The 26,194-nt window shown below is 38.4% G+C and overlaps 1 pseudogene; it reads left to right on the forward strand.

Annotated features, from left to right (window-relative positions):
• Positions 1-26,194, forward strand: part of LOC140245738 (eukaryotic translation initiation factor 2D-like) — a 335,728-nt pseudogene that overhangs the window by 17,080 nt on the left and 292,454 nt on the right.

A 26,194-nucleotide genomic window follows, 5' to 3' on the forward strand; every position in this document is an offset into this window, starting at 1 on the left:
CAATATTGCGTGAGATAATTTTGCATATGAAGAGTTTGTTTGCAAAAACCGATAAGTCCATTTTTGAGGATTTTGAAGTATGGTCTCTGTCATAAAGTACAAAATAAAACCTTTTAAATGATATATTGGTCACTACATATAAAGGTACATTTTTGAAGTTATGGCCAAAAGAAGCAAAAATTTTCTTATTATTCTCTTTATTTTTCTTGACCTTTAATCGCAAATATCTCCATATGGCAAATATGGACTTATCGGTTTTTGCGAACAAACTCTTCATATGTTATTAATATGATTCCTCCATGATTTAAAGCTTATTATCAACACAAACACCAAGAAATTTAAAAGAAGAAGAATAGAGGGATGCTGCTACCTCTTGGTCATTACGTTAGCATTTGTTCATCGGTTTACTATGACGAGCAATAACAAAGGGGTCAAATTATTTCAATTTACATTCATCACACAATGTGAACACAAATGTGATTGTTTACTTGAGATGTATTGTATAGTAATAGACATTGCCGAAATAACATGCAGCTTGGGAAAAAAGGAAAGAGAAAAGCCGTGAAACGGCAAAAGAACAAGACCTAGATTTACTGAACTAAAGCTTATCGCAATAATTCCTCTCTTGTTGAGTAAACCGTACACATGGATTGTCTGACACACACTGATACAGACCTGTTGTCTTCACACCCACACAAAAATAGACAAGTACTTGCATACGCTTTTTGTGGGTCTATATTCATAATAAGTCTAATAAAAAAGAAACATAAGAGAAAAATGCCTCATATTTATAATTTTACAGCTTTGTTCCTTATTAATTCATATATTCAAGTAAAACTATTGGTGCACATTATATAGATTAGAAATGAATCGAAATTCAACTCGTATTTCATTATACAGAGGAGAAAAACAATGACTACTGAGCTACGGAAGAGAGGAAAAAAAAGCATCAGAAAAACTTAATGTGTCATGTTTTTATCCTAATAAAATACTACTTTTTATTAACAGATCAACTGCGTTTTATATGAAACAAAACAACGTACTATAGATTTTAAATTCAATTTTATTACATAAAAAAAAAATGTGTAGCTCGAGTATTGCATATCCGTAAGAAGATAATTCGATTTAAGATTACCATTCAGTGATAAACAAAGTAAAAAATTACCACAATTGCTTCAGATAGAATTATTACGTAGAAAAATAACTCGATTTCAGATCACCATTCAGTGATTAACATGGTAACAAACGTGGTGACAAGGTGACAAAATAATGAGGGATATCATGACTATATGCAAGTCAGATTAAGAGGACCATGATAAGTTTGATGCCAATGACCCGTCACCCCAGAAAACGATAAAGGGAAAAAGAAGAGGAAGAAGAAGAAGAAGAAGAAGAAAGGCGAGGTCTGGTCGTCGATAGCTAATAACTAGAAAGAATGTCACACTCTGTATAACTGTGATTAAGGCTGCCAGCGGAGAACAGTGGAAAAAAAAACGGGCTCAAAATGGTGTCATTGTCCTTCTGAGAATCACCCCCAAACACAGAACACAGGTGTCATTGTTGTTTTCAACGCGAGTTGACGACAACAAGCGTTAAATAGCACGCCGTGTGTAAAAAAGAAAGTCAACAAGAACAATGATTCAAAGGGCTGCAGAATTGCGAAACTATTCGCTGGGGTAACAAATACGTGATTCTACACCTGATCGATAAAACCTAAACCTATTCTTACATATGCATTCAAAGCGCATACGTAATATTGTAACAAACAAAATAGATTAAGTCTATGTATTCTATGTAAAACCGTACAAATCAGAAAAAAATATTGGAAAAGGCATCGATATTCGTTCACTTTGTTACCCCTTTTGATATGTCCTAGGTAAATATCGGGGGTCTATTAAGGCTCAATATATACATGCAAATTCGTATACAACCAAATTAAGTAGAGAGAGAGAGAAAGGAAACAGTGGTATAGCCTCCGTACACCTTGCTGTCCCGTAGATGATGCACAAGTATCAGAGATTTAATGGGTGAAGATTCTACATAAGGAAATTGACTCTTTTGTAAGGATACTATGTTAGAACAAAACCGGAAAATGAATACTATATACATTATTTCAAAGCTATCAACATTACTGAAGAATAACGTTGTCAACGGTACTAAAAAAAGTAGATATATTGTAAGGATGGAGTTGGCACACTCATACACGTCATAAATGTAATTGGATGTAAGCGGTTGTGGGATTTCATACCACATAGAAAGTGACAATGCAGTACAGTGAATCTGATAACGCCAAGTTTTAAAATTACACCTACCACTTTAATAGTAGGTGTGAGATAAATTTGTCTCGTATTATACTGTACTAGAACAAAAAGGGAAAAATGAAAACTGTATAAAATTTTAGTGTTAATATTTTTCAAAACTAATGTCAACATTACTTTGCAGTAGTCAGTACCGTTGGTAACGGTGCTAAAAATAAATATTTTGTAAGGATGAATATGGTTGACACACTCTCTCACACAGGTATAACTGCATGTATAGTGGTTTGGGATTTGATACCACATAGAAAATGGCAATGCAGTATACAGTGAATCTGATAACACCAAGTCATAAAATTGCACCTGCCATTATAATGATTTCTTATTAATGAAAATTAACTATTAAGTGTTACTTCAATTCTGTATGTTGTCAGTACACAAAACCAGAAAAAGAAAGAGATAACAAACACTTTATCTGGATTATACAGGGACGCAAATCAGCTCAAATCAGCATGTAGGCCTATTCGAAAGTAGTAATGATCAGTGCTTTACCTATTCAATTTTTTACTTGTAAAGCAGTCTACTGTGGTGTTTCCTGCCAGGCGTTCCACGCCGACGGTGGGCCGTTGGAGGTACTGATATTTCTGGTCTGCAAAATAACTCGCGTGCCACTAACCAGGGGCGGATCCAGGGAGGACAGCAACCGGCGCACGCCCCCCCCCCTTTATTTTTTTGTTGAAACAAAAGAAATAAAAAGAAAAAAAAAATGGGGGAGGGGTGCGTGCGCCCCCCCCTTTATTTTTGTAAACACGCCCCCTCTTTACGGAATTCCTGGATCCGCCCCTGCTAACTATTATCCTGGTTGACAAGTTGCTGCGTCCTTTCCTAAGGTTGTAGGCAATGGTAGCAAGCCTGCCACGTTCCCGCTTCATGGCTGGCGGGAGGTCAGTACGGATAGTGATGGTTGGGGTCCGTGGCATGCGAAGTGGAAGCTGCTTGGCGTGGACGTTGTTTGAAGGCGCGTAGAATCCTGTCGCGATCCTGCATACGGCCAAAACGAACAACAATCGGGTCGGACTTGTTGTCAGCTCCAGTGTTCCCAGCAGGGGCCCTCTTGGGAAGCCTGTGGGCATTGATGAGGGGTATGGTGCGCATAGCTTCTTCCACCGGAATTTTTAGTAGCGTAGCAAAAGTAGAGAAGCACTCACCGTAGACATCCTCCCGTGTGGAATTGGGTTTCCCGTAGATTAGGAGATTCAGTTTACGTTCGTGAATTCCAAAAAGTGTGAGATTCTCATCCAGTTCGTCTTTAACTTTCTTCAGTTTTTTTTTTTTTTATCACGTCAGGGATTCGGTTGCTTTCAATATCTCCAATCCGATTTGAGGCATCAGTAGCAAAGTTTTCCAACTCGTTAACAGTTCTTTTGATACCAGACTTTTCGGATTTCAGAGCGTAAACGTCAGATAGAAGAGTGTCCAGCTTCGAATTGAGCTGCGCGTTGTTTGCTTCAGTAGCCGTTTTCATACTGGTTATCATTACAGCCAGGTCGCTATTAGATGGCGCCGCGGGCGTGTCCGAGACTGAAGACGCATGGTCGAGTTCCGGGTATGGGGCGGCTTCGCTGTCACTGATTGTGTCGTCTGAAGTGTCACTCAAGGGGGCATTTCGTCCTACAGATTTACCCGTTTTATGTTGATAACTGGTCCGTTTCTGAATGATGATATTTGCAGGTTAATTATAATGCAGTTCGTTGATACAGCACCTCATGAAATGGTAGCGAAAAATGTAGTTAGGAGAAAATTCCGAGAGCTCACATTAGCTGCGTCCGTCTAGTCCGACATGCTGCGCTTTTAGTGTAAGTACTTGAATAAATTGTGTGTGATGATAATCTAATGCTTATGATATAAAATACATGCCATATCATGGCATGTACTTTGATTCCCCCCCCCCCATACCTCTGACACATTGTAATTACTGATGCAAAATCTTGTATGAAAACTGAGTGTTTCTTTTCTTTCTTTCTGTCTTTCTTTCTTTCTCTCTTTTCTTCCTTCCTTCCTTTCTCTCTTTTACTCTCTCTCTTCATTTCTTTTCTTTCTTTCTTTCTTTGTTTTTTTCTTTCATAATAGCTATCTATATATTATCATCTTTTTTGTCTGCAGTGTCTACGTACCTATCTGTATCCATCTTCTGTTTAGCCATGTATCTGCTCATGCATTTTTTCTACCTGTATACTTTATTTCTCCCTACAAAATGACAATTTACACGGCAGAGTTATTCAAGTTTGAATAAAACCTGAAACCTGAGGGTTGAAGGCACAGGGGGAGGGGATGGGGGTGCATGTTTGCGTTGTGTGGGGATGTGTGTGTGTATGTGTGTATGTTTTCTCGCAAATGGCCTCGTTTTTTCTCTTTATTTTCTTTCGAGAAGCAGTGAAATATGCCCGTTTTGTGTTTTAAGCGAGTTATCTATTATGTCCCCGTTTTGCGGGCTTTTTGGGAGAATATTTGTTAAAAAAAACAAAAATAAAAAGCGAATTTCATTTTCTTGGTTAAAAGAGTTACAATGTAAGTTTGACATTAGTTTGCACAATGTTGGTGTTACTGCAACGTGTCCTTATATAGTGTAAGATTGACGTTATTTTGTACAATGTTTATTTATAATGCAGTTTGTCTTTGTATGATGTTTTGTTTTGTTACTGGGGTAATATGAAATTGAACGAAATTCGAATAAAGAATTATCCAAGAAAAAAAATATTGTGATCGCCTCGTTGGGCTGCAAATCATACCCCGAGGTCTGAGGACCTGTCTACGCCACTGGGCATACCGTAACCCACGTTAAGATTGCAGAGTTTTGTTTCACCCATGTGTTTTGATTGATTATTTGATTGATTGATTGATTGATTGATTAATTGATTGACTGATTGATTTTATTTTCCGTATGAAAGACAACGGCTGGATTGCCCATATTCAGCGATGCCAACGTGACATTGCTGATCAATCCTCTATGAGGTCCAGAACATCAAAATTACAGATACCACAATATTCAATTCAATTCAGTTCGAACTTTATTTCATTTTTCGAAAAAAAACATAAACATTTCACTTTCTTTGGTAACAGAGAATAAGGTTACATATAATCAAAACAGAGTAAATTGAGAAAACATAATTGTGGAACCTTGGGGTAACAAATAATGTTGTAATGAAAATTGACTGAAGTGATATAGACGATATAACATTACACAAAATATCGAAAAATGGAGGGACCCACTAAAAAGGCATTGCTTGTAGAATGTGGGCCCCTCAGGTACAGAATGTCATAGAAAATGAACTGATGCAAAAAGGGGAAAAATTAGGAATAAAGGCAGATAAAAAAGTCTGGAAGCCCAGTAAGAAGACAGAGTAACAGACAGACACACATACACAGGCGAATGGACATTAAACAAGACTGGGACGATAAAGCTTATAAAGGGGGACTTAAATACAAGACAGAACGAGACAAGACTGTCATAATAGGAAGACAATACAACGGACAGAAAGGCAAAACAGATCCAGCGATCCTCGACAGAACTATATCGAAAAAATAATGTGATGCGTGGAAAGGATACGGAAATATGAAAAAATAGAGAGAAATAGATGCGGAAGTAATACAAGTAAAATCGAATCTACTCTGTAAGTGTCTCAGGACAACAGGGACGAGAAAATATGTGATAGTATATCATTGGTAATCAAAATTCTTCGAAAAGAAATTAAAATGAGCCAACAGGCTGATTCAATTCTGTAGGAACATAACATTGCAATAAGAAAGACTTTAATCTCCTCTTAAATGAAAATATAGAGGGTGCAATTTTTATGTCATTGTTCAAAAAATTCCAATAAGTTGGGCCAGAATAGATAAATGTGTTCTTAGCAAGAATTGTTCGTAAAAGAGGTAAGTGAAATTCATTGGAACGTCGAGTGGGATACTTATGGAATGATTGATTTCTTTGAAACATAGAATCGAATAAGGAGGGGAGTGAGTTGTTGCTGTACGTATACATAAATTGCCCCAAATTAAATAAATACAAATCTTTAATTTTTAGCAGCTTATTAGCGGCAAATAAAATATATTTGAGTGGGAGGGTATGAAAGGATAACTGATGACACGAAGAGCTTTCTTTTGAAGAAGGAACACTCTATCCAGTAGGTTCTGGTGAGTGTTGCCCCAAACTAACACACCATAATTAAGATAAGGCAATATCAATGACGAATATAACATAAGTAATGATTTTTGTGGAATATACAATTTCATTCTATTTATAACACCTATATTACGTGAGATTGTGTTGGATATATAATCAATATGTAACTTCCAGGAAAGTTTGTCGTCAACAATAATTCCAAGGAATTTAAAATGTGCAACTCGTTCTAAATGAAAATCATTCAAAACTATAGCTGTACTCAAAGTGTCAACAGTATTACTAAAAATCATACATTTCGTTTTTTATATGAAAATATAAAACACATAAATTGAAAACATGAAAATATGAAATGTGTCACCGCAATTTGATGTAATCCTTTTTGTGCTTCACGCAGACGGAAGCTGAAGAGCTCTGTCCTTGATCGATTTGCGAAGCAGATCACACCCGAGCAGGTAGACCTTATACTCCCGAAGAAAGCAGCAATATATTCCAAGGATATCCAGACTAGCAGGAACAACGACGTGGAGGTATACTTTGTGGACGGTATCCCAGCATTCTTTGAGAACGAGGGAAATCTATACCCAACAGGTAAAGTTCTCTGTCTCATTTGAATTTGCAGTATCATGCAAAAGGAAATGAAAGACGTAAGTCTCTCGTGAAATGTTTTGAGACTGCAGAAAAAAACCCAAAATGTTTAATAGTTTTCTTCCCTTCGTATTTTTTTCCTTTTAATGCAGACGTTTGTAAATGACAAGTTTCTTACTTCATTTCTGTTTACCTGGAAACTCGACGAAATTGAAATTTCATAACGATTTGTTTCTTTCTTATTCCCATTGTTTTTAGTCTACACACTGTGGAAGTGTCCTAATCTCTTACCCTGCTTCACTACAGAGGCACCTGTCTTAGAGAAACTGAGAGAAGGAGCAGGTAATTGATGCACAGTCTTCTCATGCTGTATAGTTGGTGTAGCTTGGCATTGATCCCAGAGCTGTGTATTTACATTTCATTCCTAATACTTCATCACCATGGAAACCTCCAAGCTTACGGCAGTAGGAATATTTTGGCACGAAACACGCAGTATTGTGTTTTTGCATATTTTTAGGTTTTTCTGCATTGTCATTTGAATATTCGCTCTATTCATAACAGGGCTTACCAGTCATGCCAGTGTTTTAAAAGACCAGCTTTTCGCATGAACATGTACGTAGGACTGCTGGGAAAACGCAACAAAAACATTTGATGTTTTTGTGACTTACCCAAATTAGAGCCTCGTGAAAGAAGCTATGATAGGCCTACCCTATGCAAGTTCTGAAATCATGGAATAAGTATTGGGCAAACAAATTTGACAGCACAAACGTGACCATAAAATACATTTTGCAATAGAAGAAGTACAGTGTAATGTGAGTCAATTAAGAAATTAGATAACAATATTCACTGCGATTCATTTTTTTTTTTAATTAGAAGCACCAATGTTGTGCTCATATTTTCATGACTTTTCCGTAAAAATCTCCAACTTCTAGAACAAAGTGAATAGGCCATATGTGACAAATATAAACTGCGTCACTATTTCTTTAGCTCTGATGGTGCCTGGAGTTGTTGATCCACCAAAGGGCCTGCGACAAGTTGAAACATCACAGCTGTGCGCAGTGAATCTGGAGGGTAACCTTGCACCGGTCGCGATCGGAACAGCGGCAATGTCGTCCTCTGACATGGCGAGCTTAACGAAGGGAAAAGCAGTTCACATATTACACTGCTTCGGAGATTTTCTGTGGTCTGTATTTCTACCGGGTTTTACTACTATTCACTGTCTTTAAACGGTTAGCACAGGGTTGTCTTATTGGATGCTTCAGAAACAGAATGAAAAGGAAAATACATGATCATTATGAAGTTGTATAGGACAGAAATTGGGTCAGAAATAGTGAAAGTATTGCTAAACTGTTTTGATACAAAAGCTTGAATTTCATAATAAAAATTTCCAAATAAAACTTGAAGTAAGAATAGTTTGCCATTACTTAAAAATCATGTGAAATGCACAAAGGAAAAAAATGCAATGACACATTTTAGAAGATCGTCAAGATCATCAAGTGGATGTGGTATTTTTGGTAAGGAGAAAGCCTTGTAGTTGGTGGCTGTTGTTAGTACAGGGAAACCCCGTTAAAACGAGGTCGCCAGAACCGCTGAATTTACATCGGAATAACCAGTACTCGTAAACCACCCCCCCCCAAAAAAAAAAAATAAATAAATAAAAATAAAAATACGAGAGCAACTAAAAACAGTAATGGTGCCTACATACATTCCGTACATGCTATTAATAGTTCTTCTAATTATGGACAACAATATGCACCACAGCGGTTTTGTTGTTGTTGTTGTTGTTGTACATATTCTTGTCTCCACTCAGTGAGTTGTACTTTGAGTATCCCTTTAATTAAAAATATATACGGGATATGATAACTAGACCTATGTCGGAGGTCATTATCTTCGTAAATCATTAGCTTAATGATGGTCTCCTGTATTTCTCTTTTATTTAGAGTTGCTTGATTTGTTTTTTTGAACGGCAGTTACATGTGACTCTGAAATTTAAATATGCATAAGATAACACCTGCTTGTCTTCAGTTTGTATTATCATGGAATCCATTTTGTTCATTGTTACCTGTTTCAACTGACCACACACAAAAATTGTGTTCACTTGACGGTGTGTCACATTTATGTGAAAGTGAAACGCAGAAATGAAATAAATTAGAAAAGCACTCGGAGAGCACAGACCTCCGCCTAGCAGTTACTTTCCACCGATGATCTTGCTCTTCCCGAAGAGATTTGTTCTCCTCTGTCCCACTGGGGGAAAGCTCTTTGGGCTCTTCCATAGAGATTAGTGATTTCCACCCATAGGTCTACATGCTGAAAAATTGCCCAATTTCCCAATATAGAAGCCTTTGTTACGTCATAAACCGTCAGTTGCGCGGCGCGCCTCGCCCTAGCAGAAAGTGGAGCACGCACTTTTATGCGTGCATGCAAACCAAAGATAGTAGAGATGAAGGCGCGCGATAAAAATGGACACAAAATGGCTACCCTACATGACGATACAGAAGAGAGCTATGTACAAACTCAGTACACCTAGAAACATCAATCATTTGCAAAGGTCGTGGTATTTTTATTATCTTAAAAAGATTTTAAATATTATAGCTTTTTATCGATTAAGGGAATTATTTTGAAGAACGAGATTTTAAAGTAATAAGGAATATTTCATGGAGGTAAAAATTTGGCAACAACATGATCTAAAAACAATCAACGACACTTGGTAAACAGCAACAACAACTTCAAAGACAGCGCGTCTCAGGTGATGTGCGTAATAAATACGCTTGAGGACCGCGCGCTGTCCATTTGTTTTGTACAGGGTTAGCGTGCACTTTCCTGTCTTATTAGTTAAGCGTCGTTAGTGAGGTTCACACCTAGATCCCTTTACCTTAAGGTTTTCAAAACCTCGAGGTTTTGTAAACTACGAGGCACGAAACTCCAAGTAAGCGTAGATGTAGACGCATGTAGTTTTGAAAACCACGACAAAACCTTAAGGCGAAGACACCACAACAACACCATAAGATTTCTTAGGGTGTTGTCATGGTTTCGTCGTGGTTTTGGGAAGGCCCCTCACAGCGGGGCCTTAAACTATGACAGATGTGAACGGAGTTTTGTTAACAGTCAGTCCGCAGCACGTATGCTAATGAGCCGATCCAGCAAGATTTATTCAGCACTCTCGTTGACGATCTTTGCGTTCGAAAGGTGTCTCGTCGTGCGAGATTTTGCGAGACTTTGATAGGGCTATGGTTTTCACAGTGTAGCGACTTATACATACATTCGTCATGGCTACAAGTCAAGGTAAATTGTTTTCCAGACTTTGATCTTTATTTTGATACTAAATTTGCCTATAACATCGGATCTTATCATGACTATATAATCAGTTGAATTTGCGTAAATTTTACCTGCTTTTCACGGATGATTTTGTCATCTAAAGTTCTTTTTTGGTTCCTGACTGGATTAAGAAACTGTTGTTTCTGATTTTGGCTTTTTCGTAGAGAGGAAACTTAGATACTCATCATATATTGGAGTCAAGGAGACGCAAGCATGATTTATACTAGTTTTTCCGTTTTGAAATGTCTGTAAAATTCACTCCTAAGCCAGAAGTATGCTGCGCACAAAGTGTACAGTGGTGCGAAAGAGCTCTCTCATTGGACAGTGCGTGCGTTCAGCGCTTGAACTACACGCGTGCCAAGAAACCGCAAGTGGCATGAAACCGTTATTTAGCAGCGTAATGACGAAATGCAAGCGCTGAGTGCAGGCGCTGTCCAATGAGAGAGCTTACTCTTGAGATTGCACGGTTTCAAGCTGATCAGCACTGACATCGATGTATATTTTACTGGTTCCTGACCGGATTAAGCAACAAATTGTCAAGATATTTACATGGATACAAAGATTAGGAGATGGACTACCAAATAAAGCATTTTCATTGAGACGCAAGGTGAATTTGGTATTTTTTTGACGTCTTGAAAGTGTACTGCACGAATTACTTTTTTCATCATTTTCAAGCTCAAATTACGCTATGATATTTTTCATTTACAATAATTTGAGTAACATGTGACGATAGTTTACATATTTTCCTTGAATTTGATACCAAATTTGTGAACATAAGGTGTATTTTTGTAGCCGAAAGCCCAAGGACAAAATCCCCTTACGCAGCTCATTACGTATGCAAGCCTAAAGCGGGCTTGCATACGAGTTGAATAAATACGAGCGAATTATCGGGTGCTGCGGACTGACTGTTAACCACGACGCTCAATTTTTTCCACAATAGCGCGCAACCCTATGTGCGAACTAGGCGCCCTTTATTTTCTATCGTAGTTAGCATTACCTCGAGGTTTTGTTAACTGCATGTAGGTGTGAACGGCATCGAAGTTTTGTCGTGGTTAGGGGAAGGAATTTTTGCGCTCGTAGTTAGTATAACTACAAGTTTTTGGATAGGTGTAGACATGGCTTTTGATGCAAACCTCAAATACGCGCAGCCTGAACTCCCAAGTTCATTGACCCTACATGCCAAAATATCAAAAATCCTTCATAAATTCCCCCAAAATTCTCGGATCACTACCAAAAGTTAATATTTTGTTACTTGTGCCATTCTTAATCTTTCCTGCAAATTTCATCCAAAACCGTTTCCGGCTTTTTGAGTTATTTTGCACACAGACAAACTAACGAACAAACAAACAAACGAACAAACCAACGGTAACGAAAACATAACCTCCTCCCTTGGCGGAGGTAATGAATCAGTCAATAGCCGGGTTCACACGTACAAAATAGCGGGATGACGATCGCGCTCCATATCTCGAGATTTTTTGCAACCGTTCACGCACGCTCAAAATTAACGGGATAGCGATCGCGCTCGGAATCTCGAGTTTTTTTTTTTCCAAGCGTCCACACGTACAGAATTATCCCGCTAATTCTCGCTATCGCCAATGACGTAAAAAGTACCCGGATGTGGCTTTTTCGTCAAGATTTAGTGCACTTCGTAGCAAGGGCACTTCCGGCGCGGGGCATAATTTACACAGCGCTAGCGTGGGCGTACGTGTAGCTTACCTATAGCGCCGCGCCGACCACGGATACTAGTACAGTATACAGGCGGCTGTACGCCCGCGAAATTATTTTTCCCACATAAGTTCCGGACCCCAAGTCTACATTATATGAATATTCATATGACTTGTGTCTTCAAAATAAGAGTGCGCATGGGCGTGGATATAAAATGTCGACCTCCAACATTGTGTTGTGCCCGCATGTATCTTTGTTGCCCCAGCACACCTGCAGTGATTTCTTACGCGCGGTATCGTGATATTGATCTCCTCAGAGAGAGTGCGTGACGATATCTGTTTACCTGTGTGTCAAATTACGTTAGTGAGTGTGGCGTAATTTCTCTAGGTTAGCTTCCCGTCCATTTCTCTCTTTTTTCTCTCTTTTGCTTTCGTATCATTCTATCTCTTTTATTCTCAGAGTACAATCGCACTTCTGAGAGTGTTTTGTTCATTTTTTAAAGTGATTATCTCGTTTGCAACAATTTATAGCTGATTTTTTGTTCGAGTGTTTGTTGAGTTTTTTGATTGAACACGATGTAGATTATCTACGTGTGTGCGTAAACATCGTGCTTTGCATGGTACCCACTCGTTTATTTCTGTGCAAGCATTTTTACCGTAAAGTGTCTTCATCGTTCGTCTTCCAAGCATCGGGTTTTCACCCTAGTTTTCCTCATTGTAGTTTTTACCTCGATTTTTTTTTCCGGTGCAAGATGTTCTGTGTATTTTTTTTTCTACGGTAAAATGCCATCGTTGGTGGTCTTCATGTATTCATTACTAGTTTTCCACCTCCGTTTCATTTTGCGTACAACTTCTGTCTAGCTAGGTCTGACGTCTGAGATGTCTGTATCGTTTGCTGATGTGTTTTGTGAGAGTGACTATGATGGGAGTGATATTCAGGGTTTTGCTGTGGTTGAGATGATATTGATGATGATGATAATGATTCTGGTGATGTTGCTGTACGAACCCTTTATGACGATGCAATTTATTTTGTGTGACCATGACGTTGACGATGGCGAGTACGACACGATCTGCGAGTAGCCCAACTGTTAGGCTGATGACGAGAGTGACACTGAAACGGGGGCTGTGCTCGCTCGTGCACAGGAGTGGTCTAAAGACCTGCATTTTATATTTTTTTTTTCCTTTTGGTTGTTCACTCGGGTTTAGTGCTACCAGAATTCGTGTCTCTGAAGAAACTCAACCAAAAGCTTGACAATAAGTTTGCATCCGGTCTATTCTGTTCTAGTAAATATTAGATCTAAATGGCGATGCTAATTTAGTTTTCATTTAGAACTCGATGAAATCCCATTTTATTTGCTCATTTTTCAACTAGTAAATTACGTACGTGTGTGTGTCCGTGTGTCCGTCCGTCCGTGTGTCCGTGTGTGATCAAAATGTTCAAAATGCTACTCCTTCGCCATTTCTAACCCCATTTTGATTCTGTTTGCTTTATATGATAGCACTATATGGGAGCTTTGAAAATTCTATACAGAATTTCAGTTGTGACCTTTGACCTTGACCTTTGACCTATATTGTACATTTTGCTTCAAAATGCTACTCCTTCGCCATTTCTAACCCGATTTTGATTCCGTTTGCTTTATATGATGGCACTAGGTGAGGGCTTCGAAACTTCTACACAGAATTTTGACCTTTGACTTCTTTGACCTTTGACCTTGATTTTTGACCTATATTGTACATTGCCTACAAAATGCTACTCCTTCGCTATTTCTAACCCGATTTTGATTCCGTTTGCTTTATGTGATGGCACTAGGTGAGGGCTTCAAAACTTCTACACAGAATTTTGACCTTTGACTTCTTTGACCTTTGACCTTGATTTTTGACCTATATTGTACATTTTGCTACAAAATGCTACTCCTTCACCATTTGTAACCCGATTTCAATTCCGTTTGCTTTAAGTGATGGCACTAGGTGAGGGCTTCAAAACTTTTACACAGAATTTTGACCTTTGACTTCTTTGACCTTTGACCTTGATTTTTGATCTGTATTGTACATTTTGCTACCAAATGCTACTCCTTCGCCATTTCTAACCCGATTTCGATTCCGTTTGCTTTATGTGATGGCACTAGGTGAGGGCTTCAAAACTTCTACACAGAATTTTGACTTTTGACTTCTTTGACCTTTGACCTTGATTTTTTTTACCTATATTGTACATTGGCTACAAAATGCTACTCCTTCGCCATTTCTAACACGATTTCGATTCCGTTTGCTTTATGTGATGGCACTAGGTGAGGGCTTTAAAACTTCTACATAGAATTTTGACCTTTGATTTCTTTGACCTTTGACCTTCATCTTTTTACCTATATTGTACATTTTGCTACTAAATGCTACTTCCGGCGGGGACATGTATTACGCACCGCGTAGTTTCTACTTTTCCTTGTTTAGAACTGTATTTAAATTCTGATGTACTGCGTTCACCATTGTGTTAAATCAATAAAAAAAAAAGAGCCTGCTTAGCAGGTGTTTCATTCTATCCTTTTCATTTCCTCCCTATCCTTTTTGTTTCCTTTCTGTCACTTTCTTCTTTGACCCTGGATGGAAAAAAAAAAATCCCATCTTGCCATATAAAGACAGAACACATACCATCGCGAAATATTATGACATTAAACTAATAAAAAAAAATGTAAGCGATGAAATTTCTTGTTTGTGAAAATAAATCATAAATCAAAGGTATTTTCTTATGAAGCAGTTCTTTCAAGTGTCCAACAGCTTCGATAATGAAGCAAGTGAAATCTGAAAACTATTGTGGCAACAAGTGATATTGATAGGGAATTCTGACAAAAACTGTCACACCATTGGATGTTTGAATATGTCTTTTTTTATTGGATAGGGTTATAAAACTATAAACGCCACCGATAAAATCACAATCGCTCTCAATTACAATCTAGGAGGAGCAGTAGGGTAGGTACAACTCTGTAAACAGCTGATTACTTATGCATCGTATCCATGGGCAACTGCGGGGTAACTGTAAGAAGGCGCATGGAAGTTAGACTTGAGTCATGAACTATTATTTATTATTACCTTTTTATTTTTTTATTTTTTTTCCTTGGACTGAAAAAAAAAATATTTCATATTACGCTTCTAAAATATATAATGAATATATGAAGTATTTTTATCGTGATTTTATGAAGAATAGAATTATTATACAAATATAAATACTAGACGGGCTGAACAATGAAGGCTAATTTCGCCCCAAGAATTTGCAGCACACCGTACCTGGTGCATTCCTAGCGTTCTTGCCGCATGCAGTCACATGTTCTATACATACAGTACACGTTGTATGAGTAGCTAGTTCACCGAACTCATTGCTGCGCCAGTCGAATAACGAAACTCCAGACGACCTCGAGTAGGGTGTGAAAGGATTTATTGAACCAGGCCGGAGACACTCGGGTGGTGCCGTCAATAGAGGGCGTTAACAAGTAACATGAACAAACTGTCTAACAACAATCCCTGGCGTGACTGCCTTTTTTCTTCTTTCTTTCTTCTTCTTTCTTTCCTTCTCATTAAATCGATCAATATAAAACAAAAAATATTGATAACACAAACGAACAAACACCATTGGGCTTATAAACTACCCATGAAAGGAGTTGACTATAAAAATTTAACGTAACATGCCTAAATTGGATAAATTCATATCCTGCTGGCCGTTAAACCGCAACACTGATTACCTTCATGATACAATAGGCAGTGCATGCGTCTATTAATATTACACTCAACAAAAAAAAAAAACTCTTCAACATAAAACTATTCCTGCAGACAATATCAATATACACTCATCGATTTCTTATCAAGATCAAGATACAATAAGGGTATATACATTAAAACATATATATCACAAAAATAAAACCAGCATTGGCTTTACAATAATTCTGACCATTAAAATCATTACCATGTGTGATGGTTAACCAACACAATGTGTAGACTTCACACCATGTATAATATTTATATAATCATACACTCAAATCATCCTGATCACATCTTCTATATCCCCTTCTTTCGCCAAATGAAAAACTGAATAGGGATAACTACAACGTGTACTATACTATCATAAACAACAGGGCCCGCGTATGCGGCACGTCCTAACAAGGCAAACTAATCTAATATAAAAACTTCAGTCACATAATGAAAAGGTAATCATAACTAATGCTCTAGGAGAGAGTACCACGTAAACAATGAAAGGTTTGTTACTTCACAATCCCCTGAAAACGTAAGAGAGATATTATGATGCCTACAAAATAGGCAGAACTTGCATGGAGATCAATAAACAGGTAATCAATGGAACAACAGTGTAGAACTGTTATGACCATTTAACAAAAACAATGGTTATTTAAAAGACCTGAACAAAAACCATCTAAGTTTCAAAAAATCCCCATTCAAAAAATAATATAGACTTGATCACCTACACAGGCAAAAATAAACATGACCCATATATGTATATCCGTATGGCTAGGTTATTCATGTAGTACTCACGTGACTATCTATACAATAAAACACAGGCTTCAAACTCATTGCTACTTAAACATAATCATTGAATGACTATGACTCTGGGGACTACATGTAGTCCAACAATATAAGTACTGGCAAATTACCTATGAATTTGATTATCAATAAACAGTATCACAAAATAAACTGGTCAACGAGAAGTTCGCATAACCAAAAGGGGGTCCATCAGAACAGCTCTGAGCCACGTTCAGTGGGAGGGTGGGTATCACCATAAAAAAAAAAAAAAACTGAAACTATAAATGAAGTGTCAGGTTAGCTGCAAAACCTGATCATGAAATTATTTGTTGTATAATGACCGAATTGGCACAATCTTCTGTAATTGCAATAACAGATATCACTAAACCACCATAGAAAACACCACCAAAATACATGGCAAGTGAGAAAATGATTTGGCATAATAGCACCAACAAAAATTATCGACCCCAAAATATTCCTCATTAAAACAGGCAACCCCATGCCAGTGGCTCTGATGGGTATGCTCAATAAAACTAATAACCAAACACATGTACCTGCAACTTGTTGCAAGCAGTACTTAGCCATAAAATAAATAAACGCATTCCACAAAATATTACACTTGTCTTAGTACACAAAGCTGAATACTGAATAGTGTAATCAACTATTCGCACCAAAACAACATCTTGTTCTTAAAATAAATATCATTATCTGTATAAAATCTTCTATACTGAATAAAGAGTGGAAATGGGAACAAAAACAAATAACTACTTCACTCCTAACTCGTACGTGTGTACTAGTACCTTGCACATGCCACATTTTGTATACATTGTGAAAGGCAAACAATCATCAACATATCAACAGGCTGTAACTAAACATCATTACCATTTATCATAAAATCAAAATAATAAGATCACAACCTCTTATATTACTCCTTCCCTACTCCTTTCCTTATACTATCATCATATATATACTAATTTCAATCATTACACAACCTTTCACATCTCCTTCCCCAATTCTTTCCATATACTATTATCATCATTGCAATCATTTTATCTTCCTTTCGCTTCTCCTTTCCTACTTCATTCCTTACACATGCATTACTGTTACAATCATTACAATACAAAAACAAATGTACATGTACTATCAATTACAATCATAACACAACTTCTCTTTACTTCTCATTCTCGTATTTCCTTCTACATACAATCATGACTATTAAAATCACCATCAAAACTAACCTCATTTTCCTTCAACAATTTAATAGTTACATCAGTAATAAAATCATTTAAACTTCATTTTCATTCAGTTCCATTCAGCACCTTCTTACATCATTAATACTTCAGTGTGTGCATATAACATACCATTATACATGTACAAAGATACAAACTGTAACACATCTCAATTATCACACTTCTCTTCACCTTTTTACCAGCTACACTGTAGTTCCCAAATTACAAACAAACAATATTACTCAACAATATCTAACTTCATACTTAAGGACCTAACATTAGATTATAATTAAAAAACACAGTCATTCATATAACCATTAATCATCACATTTCATTCTTCCTCTTCCCCTGTCACAGCAAATAACAAAGACGACAAGAATACAAGACAACGACAAGCAAGGAATACGTGAAGGACATACTGTGGCTGAGCTCAATAGACATATTAAATCAATAGTTCACAAAAAATTAACATCAACATAATGTCCATCTGATTTCCGGAAAAAAAAAAATGTATGTATCACAGATTGGAGAGAATACAGCGGCTCCTTGGTGATTCCATCATAGTCTGGAGCTTGATTTCCAAATGCTCATCAAGAATGAATTAAGACAAGCGATGCCACAGCGACTGATGAAGATATAAAGACAAGAATAACGCGACATGAACACGATGAGGATGTAGACAAGACGGGATGAACTTCAGCGTCAGGTACAGATGACAGCGAGATCCGTGGCAATCCACACATCGCTTTGTGTGGTGGAGCGGGGAAACTGCAGAACATAGGCCTACTGATGGCTGGCGGCTGACATATAAATACGAGGCTGGAGAAGATGAACATCCCAGGACTGCTCAACCGGATGACGAACAAAATCTCAGCTCACGAGTAAGATGAAGGACACAGGTGATGAACGCGCACAGAAAGATATGAAGACAGGACAGAATATGTGGAGACGGTACAGGAACGGTGAGGGGACAGCAACCGCAACGAGCCAGAACAGTGCTGCGATGCCGGAGTCGGGGAGCTGCTCGCATACATGTCCGCGTGCATGTGATGAACACGGCCACAGCATCAAAGTACACATCTCGCCCAGAATGCTTGGACTGCAGGCAAGCTACAACTGGAGGCTGGTGGAGGTTGTGCATCTGGCTGCCGACCAACAATCACGGGAACGGGTAGGGACGTCACTCACACAGGTCACATACAGGTCAACATAAAACACAAGGTTGGTGTGCGACGCTTGCGTGCCGCTTCGTCGGTACGCGAAGCTCGGTGCGCCGGTGCGCCGGTGGACCCGGGCCTGGTCCACCACCATCACGGTGGAGGGGCTGCGCCTGTGTGTCGGCACATGTGCGCACGTGTATTATACGTGGGACTATCCAGTCACAAGGTTGGAACACCTACCCGACGTTATCACAACAAATGACATGCTGAACGTCTGACCTCAAGGCTTGAGCGAGGTTCCGTTGATTCCTGGTTAGTTACGCGTTCTAAAATGGGTCGTTGCGTTGATCCCGACGCTGCCACCACGCCAGTCGAATAACGAAACTCCAGACGACCTCGAGTAGGGTGTGAAAGGCTTTATTGAACCAGGCCCGAGACACTCGGGTGGTGCCGTCAATAGAGGGCGTTAACAAGTAACATGAACAAATTGTCTAACAACAATCCCTGGCGCTGATCTCGTGCGAAGAAAACCTTCAAAGTGTAAAAAATCCTCTCAAAACTAAGCCAAACATGATTTTGGAACATACATTACAGTGTCAAGACCTTTTCAGTGGACTATGATTTCGCTATTTGTCCGTTTTAGCTCTTGAATGTACGACTTTTTACGTCCGATTCGTTTGTACCATGCCACGTGCTGCGTGTTTTTTCAGCCCAATGCTTCCCCACACGTTAAAAAATAGTACCACACACAAGCCATCGCATCGCGATCGAAGTTTGAGCGATAGCGACAACACGTGCGGAGCAGACATGCGGATTTCAGCACAGAGTAAATGAGTAGTTGAACGTATCACGATTGTAAAACAAATCATTTTCTATGTCTCTGCAAATTTGAATTAGGTTATTTAAGCATAGATATATTATGATACATTATGAAATAGATTAGCCATAGCAAGAACTTGCTTACATTAGAGTTATTTGATAACGTTGCAAAATAAAAACCCCGTCATTGAATGGAATGTCCCAGAGCTATCTCGGGGGGGGGGGGGGGGGGCTCGAAGACGTTATGGACACGTCGATTTGCAAGTGGGTAAGATGTGATTACAAATGGGTTGAAATGAAGAGGATTTATGAATAAAATACCCAAAAGCATAATGTGTTTTTTTTTTCATAATTTATTCACAGTTTATAATTTCCTTTCATAAAATTCACATAAACTAGTGCTGTATTGAGGTAACTAAGTGCACATTTGCATGAGTGTACACGCATCAACCCTCCTGCCTAATGAATATATGAATATTCATATTGTGTAGACGTGGGGTCCTGAACTTATGTGGGAAAAATAATTTCGCGCTCCGCACGTGTTGTCGCTGTCGCTCAAACTTCGATCGCGATGCGATGGCTTGTGTGTCATACTATTTTTTAACGTGTGGGGAAGCATTGGGCTGAAAAAACACGCAGCACGTGGCATGGTACAAACGAATCCCTACTGCTCCTCCTAGATTGTAATTGAGAGCGATTGTAATTTTATCGGTGGCGTTTAGTTTTATAACCCATCCAATAAAAAAAAGACATATTCAAACATCCAATGGTGCGACAGTCTTTGTCAGAATTCCCTATCAATATCACTTGTTGCCACAATAGTTTTCAGATTTCACTTGCTTCATTGTCGAAGCTGTTGGACATTTGAAAGAACTGCTTCATAAGAAATCACCTTTGATTTATGATTTATTTTCACAAACAAGAAATTTCATCGCTTACATTTGTTTTTATTAGTTTAATGTCATAATATTTCATGATGGTATGTGTTCTGTCTTTATATGGCAAGATGGGATTTTTTTTCCATCCAGGGTCAAAGAAGAAAGTGACAGAAAGGAAACAAAAAGGATAGGGAGGAAATGAAAAGGATAGAATGAAACACCTGCTCAGCAGGCTCTTTTTTTTTATTGATTTAACACAATGGTGAACGCAGTACATCAGAATTTAAGTACAGTTCTAAATAATTTATTAGTTGAAAAATGAGCAAAGAAAATGGGATATTTCATCGAGTTCTAAATGAAAACTAAATTAGCATCGCCATTTAGATCTAATATTTACTAGAACAGAATAGACCTGATGCAAACTTATTGTCAAGCTTTTGATTGAGTTTCTTCGGAGACACGAATTTTGGTAGCACTAAACCCGAGTGAACAAGCAAAAGGAAAAAAAAATTAAATGCAGGTCTTTAGACCACTCCTGTGCACGAGCGAGCACAGCCCCCGTTTCAGTGTCACTCTCGTCATCAGCCTAACAGTTGGGCTACTCGCAGATCGTGTCGTACTCGCCATCGTCAACGTCATGGTCACACAAAATAAATTGCATCGTCATAAAGGGTTCGTACAGCAACATCACCAGAATCATTATCATCATCATCAATATCATCTCAACCACAGCAAAACCCTGAATATCACTCCCATCATAATATAGTCACTCTCACAAAACACATCAGCAAACGATGCAGACATTCAGACGTCAGACCTAGCTAGACAGAAGTTGTACACAAAATGAAACGGAGGTGGAAAACTAGTAATGAATACACGAAGACCATCAACGATGGCATTTTACCGTAGAAAAAAAAAAATACACAGAACATCTTGCACCGGAAAAAAAATACACAGAACATCTTGCACCGGAAAAAAAAAAATCGAGGTAAAAACTACAATGAGGAAAACTAGGGTGAAAACCCGATGCTTGGAAGACGAACGATGAAGACACTTTACGGTAAAAATGCTTGCACAGAAATAAACGAGTGGGTACCATGCAAAGTACGATGTTCTCGCACACACGTAGATAATCTACATCGTGTTCAATCAAAAAACTCAACAAACACTCGAACAAAAAATCACCTATAAATTGTTGCAAACGAGATAATCACTTAAAAGAATGAACAAAACACTCTCAGAAGTGCGATTGTACTCTGAGAATAAAAGAGATAGAATGATACGAAAGCAAAAGAGAGAAAAAAGAGAGAAATGGACGGAAACCAACCTAGAGAAATTACGCCACACTCACTAACGTAATTCGACACACAGGTAAACAGATATCGTCACGCACTCTCTCTGAGGAGATCGATATCACGATACCGCGCGTAAGAAATCACTGCAGTTGTGCTGGGGCAACAAAGATATATCCGAGCACAACACAATTTTGGAGGTCGACATTTAATGTCCACGCGCATGCGTACTCTTATTTTGAAGACACAAATCATATGAATATTCATATAATGTAGACTTGGGGTCCGGAACTTATGTGGGAAAAATAATTTCGCGGGCCGCGAACCCCCCTTATAATCCATGACTCCCTTTGATTAAATATTGAAGTATTCCTGGGAAATTGGTCTGCCTTTAGTTTGATGAAATTCCCTTGTTGGGGCAGAGATGAGAAATTATGCAAATTAAATCTCAGGGCCTTTGTCCTCGCTACTGAATACTAATTTTGGCATTAAGTTCTTGATGTCTTTGTGACGTCATGAAGTCATGCATTAACTGAAGGGAAAATAAATGCAATTGGTCATTGACATGGTACCAAATTTCACTTCTGTTAAACATCAATATCCTCCCGTGCTGCAAATATGCACTAAGAGTCTGGAGACAGATATTGATTGTGGTGAGTGTTCTTTGTTGTTCATGTGGTGTTGATGATTGTGATGGTAATGATAGTTGCTTCAAATGCTGGTTGACTGTTATGTGACCGTTATGGCAATATTACACAGATTGGATAGCATCTTCACTCACTTTTTAGGCTCTATCCGCTAACACCGCTGAATGCGTCTTCATAAACAAAACAAATGTAAATCTTATGGGAATTTCAGCCACGAAAAATGGTCTTGACCCGCACACTTTGCTCATCTTGTGTGCTCACTGAAGCATGTCACCATGTAATTTTTTATTGAAATGTTATTTTTGTTCATTGAAATCAGAGTATTTTCCCAACATTGCAACTAGAACATAAAAAAACATGAATACTTTTTTTATTATAAAGGGTAAAACGGGTTTTCCAGCCCCACATGCTCATTGAAGCGTGACTGAAATGTCAGGTGATTTATGCACAGTGGTATTAAACACAATACGAAAAGCATTAAACAGTTGATTACAGTGCGCAAAATTATCGCAATTCTTACTGCACAATTCAAATTGTTATTTTTCTTTGTTTTTAATGTGCTCATTCAACCGTGAAATTACCTGAATTGTGTGTAAAAACTGTTCAACACACGAATTCAATCTCAATTTACAGAATACCACGAGAAACATGTCAAATCGGCCATTTCGGTAATTTCACCCCGTGTTCACTCAACCGTGAAATTTTGTGCACAAGTCACATGGTACGATAAGAAGCACATAAATTATACGTTGCATGCCTTTTTATCCTGGAAAGTTGAAATTTGTTTCGATATCACCAAATCAAAGTTGCAAAATTGGGCTTGTGAACTTCAAAAAGTGACCATTTTGACCTTAAGTCATGCTCACTCAAGCGTGTCGAAGTGATATCCACTGAATTTCACATAGAAAGGTAGCCGAGAAATACAGCTACATAATCATGTATTCAGATTTCCTCAAAGGTTCCTAATTCATAAATGACAGAGGTTTGTTTTAGGGGGAACTTACTTTTTGTTTAGTGTTTAGTAATGAATACACGAAGACCATCAACTATGGCATTTTCCGTAGAAAAAAATACACAGAACATCTTGCACCGGAAAAAAAATCGAGGTAAAAACTACAATGAGGAAAACTAAAGGGTGAAAACCCGATGCTTGGAAGACGAACGATGAAGACACTTTACGGTAAAAATGCTTACACGGAGACAAACGAGTGGGTACCATGCAAAGTACGATGTTCTCGCACACACGTAGATAATCTACATCGTGTTCAATCAAAAAACTCAACAAACACTCGAACAAAAACTCACCTATAAATTGTTGCAAACGAGATATACACTTAAAGAAATGAACAAAACACTCTCAGAAGTGCGATTGTACTCTGAGAATAAAAGAGATAGAATGATACGAAAGCAAAAGAGAAAAAAAGAGAGAAATGGACGGGAAACGAACCTAGAGAAATTACGCCACACTCACTAACGTAATTCGACACACAGGTAAACAGATATCGTCACGCACTCTCTCTGAGGAGATCGATATCACGATACCGCGCGTAAGAAATCACTGCAGTTGTGCTGGGGAAAAATAATTTCGCGCGCCGGGCGAATTATCCCGCTAATTGAGGAAGTAGCGCAAGATTTCTTGGGATCAGCATCGCGATGCTTATAGCGCTAATTTTCGGGTTTTTTCTGTCCATACGTGCAAAAAACTCGAGATACCGATCGCGATGCAAATCTCGAGATTTGTATCCCGCTAATTGGTGTACGTGTGAACCCCCTAATATGTACTAGGTGTTTCAGAGAACATTTCCCACTTTTTATTCTTAATAATTCAAAAGCTATGTATCAGATAACATTGTCATTGATATGAGTGATAGCTGAATAGTGCACAATTTTGTTGGAGGTGGTTTTAATATCAAAAAAAAAATCAATCTTAGATTTAATGAAACTGATTTATGCTTTCACATTCAAATCACCTCCAAAATTGTACATTATTCAGCTATTACTCATATCAATGACAGTTTTATCGGATGAAAGGTCTTTGAACTATTGATGATCAAATGTGGGAAATGTTTTCTGAAACACCTAGTACTTTCATGAAGTATGTACTCGGAAGGTTCTATCTTCTGTTTATTCATTATTCTAATGGCATATATGCAAATGGACACTGTAAACATTTTGTACATAAACCTGTATCGTGTAACTTTACTTGTATATCCATACCAGGGTTCATAATTGTGCCCTTAATGATGTATATAATAATAGTTTTTTTTTTGTTATAACACTTCGCCTTTTCTATGATATCATTTTGTCTGTATTTTGTAGGGGGACTCTTTATATTTCACAAGCGGTACTTCTAAGTTAGTCCCCTCCACATTTGTAATTTCATCTAAAAGTATCACGATATTTTGTAAAGTTATACTCTGTATAGGTATGATACAATGTCATGTCCACTATGTGGAATATGAATAAATTTTAATTTCTAAAAAGTCGGAACAATGAGGACGGTGCAAATGATAACTTTTGTTACCTACGATAACTCCCCATAGACCTCCATAACAAGGGTCAATAAGATCTGTAAAGAAATGTGACATGAAATCCAAGTCCAAGCAGTGAGAGCACCATTACCACAAACTGTTGTGTCCTACCTGTCCATTTAGAATGAGCACCCGCGGTGTGCGGGTTGTCATTCTACATGGACAAGTAGGACGAAAGTCTGAATAAAATCCGACGACTAAATGAGGTTGGTATGGCACTTACAAGAAATATATCATGGCATCCTTTAAAAGTCGGAACAATGCAGAGGGCGCTGTCAATGAAGACTTCTGTTACCTAGGATAACCCTCCATAAACCTCCATAGCAAGTTTGAACTAGAAAAGCACTCCGAGAGCGCAGACCTCCGCCAAGCAGTTGCTTTCCACTAATGATCGATCTTGCTCTTCCATAGAGATAAGTGATTTTCACCCACTGAAAAATCGCCCGATTTCCCAATATAGAAGCCTTTGTTACGTCATAAGCCCTCAGATGCGCGGCGCGCCTCTCCCCGGCAGAAACTACAGCACGCATCAAATTAAAAAAAAAAAAAAACAAAAAAAAAAAAAAAACAAAAACAGTCAAAAAGCATGGCCAGTATCGCAGACCCTGAAGAATTTACTTATTTGTGTGTGTGTGTGTGTGTGTGTGTGTGTGTGTGTGCAAAGACGGAACAAGGGAGGGCACCATCACAAAAATCGATAGGCACCTTCGTTTTACCATAATACACCTTCAGTTGAAGATAATCCAAGAAGAAGGTATTACAGCCGGTAGACCGCTCACAAGAAAATCTCTGCAGCGGAGCTAGTCTGGTTCCCAGACCCTTTGCCAACTGGACTCCGCGGCGACGAAGTCGCCGCCCCGCGAGAAGTCGCCGCTTTTTCCGAAGGCAACAGGACAAAACCACCTTAAACTATACTAGTTTTCGACGTTGAGGGCGTCAATATCCTGAATAGCGAAATGTAATGGGCAGAGGGTCTGGAAGCCGGAGTACGGTGCACAGTTGGCTAGAATGAGCTCAAAGTGCGCCAAAATTATGTTCCGTGGTTTCTTTTTACCCAAATTTGGTGTCTGGGGTAACTGAGGGCGTAAAATTGATTGAACATAATTTCAAACTCATATGACGTC

Source organism: Diadema setosum, unplaced genomic scaffold (assembly GCF_964275005.1).
Source record: "Diadema setosum unplaced genomic scaffold, eeDiaSeto1 scaffold_26, whole genome shotgun sequence".
Lineage (NCBI taxonomy): Eukaryota > Metazoa > Echinodermata > Echinoidea > Diadematoida > Diadematidae > Diadema > Diadema setosum.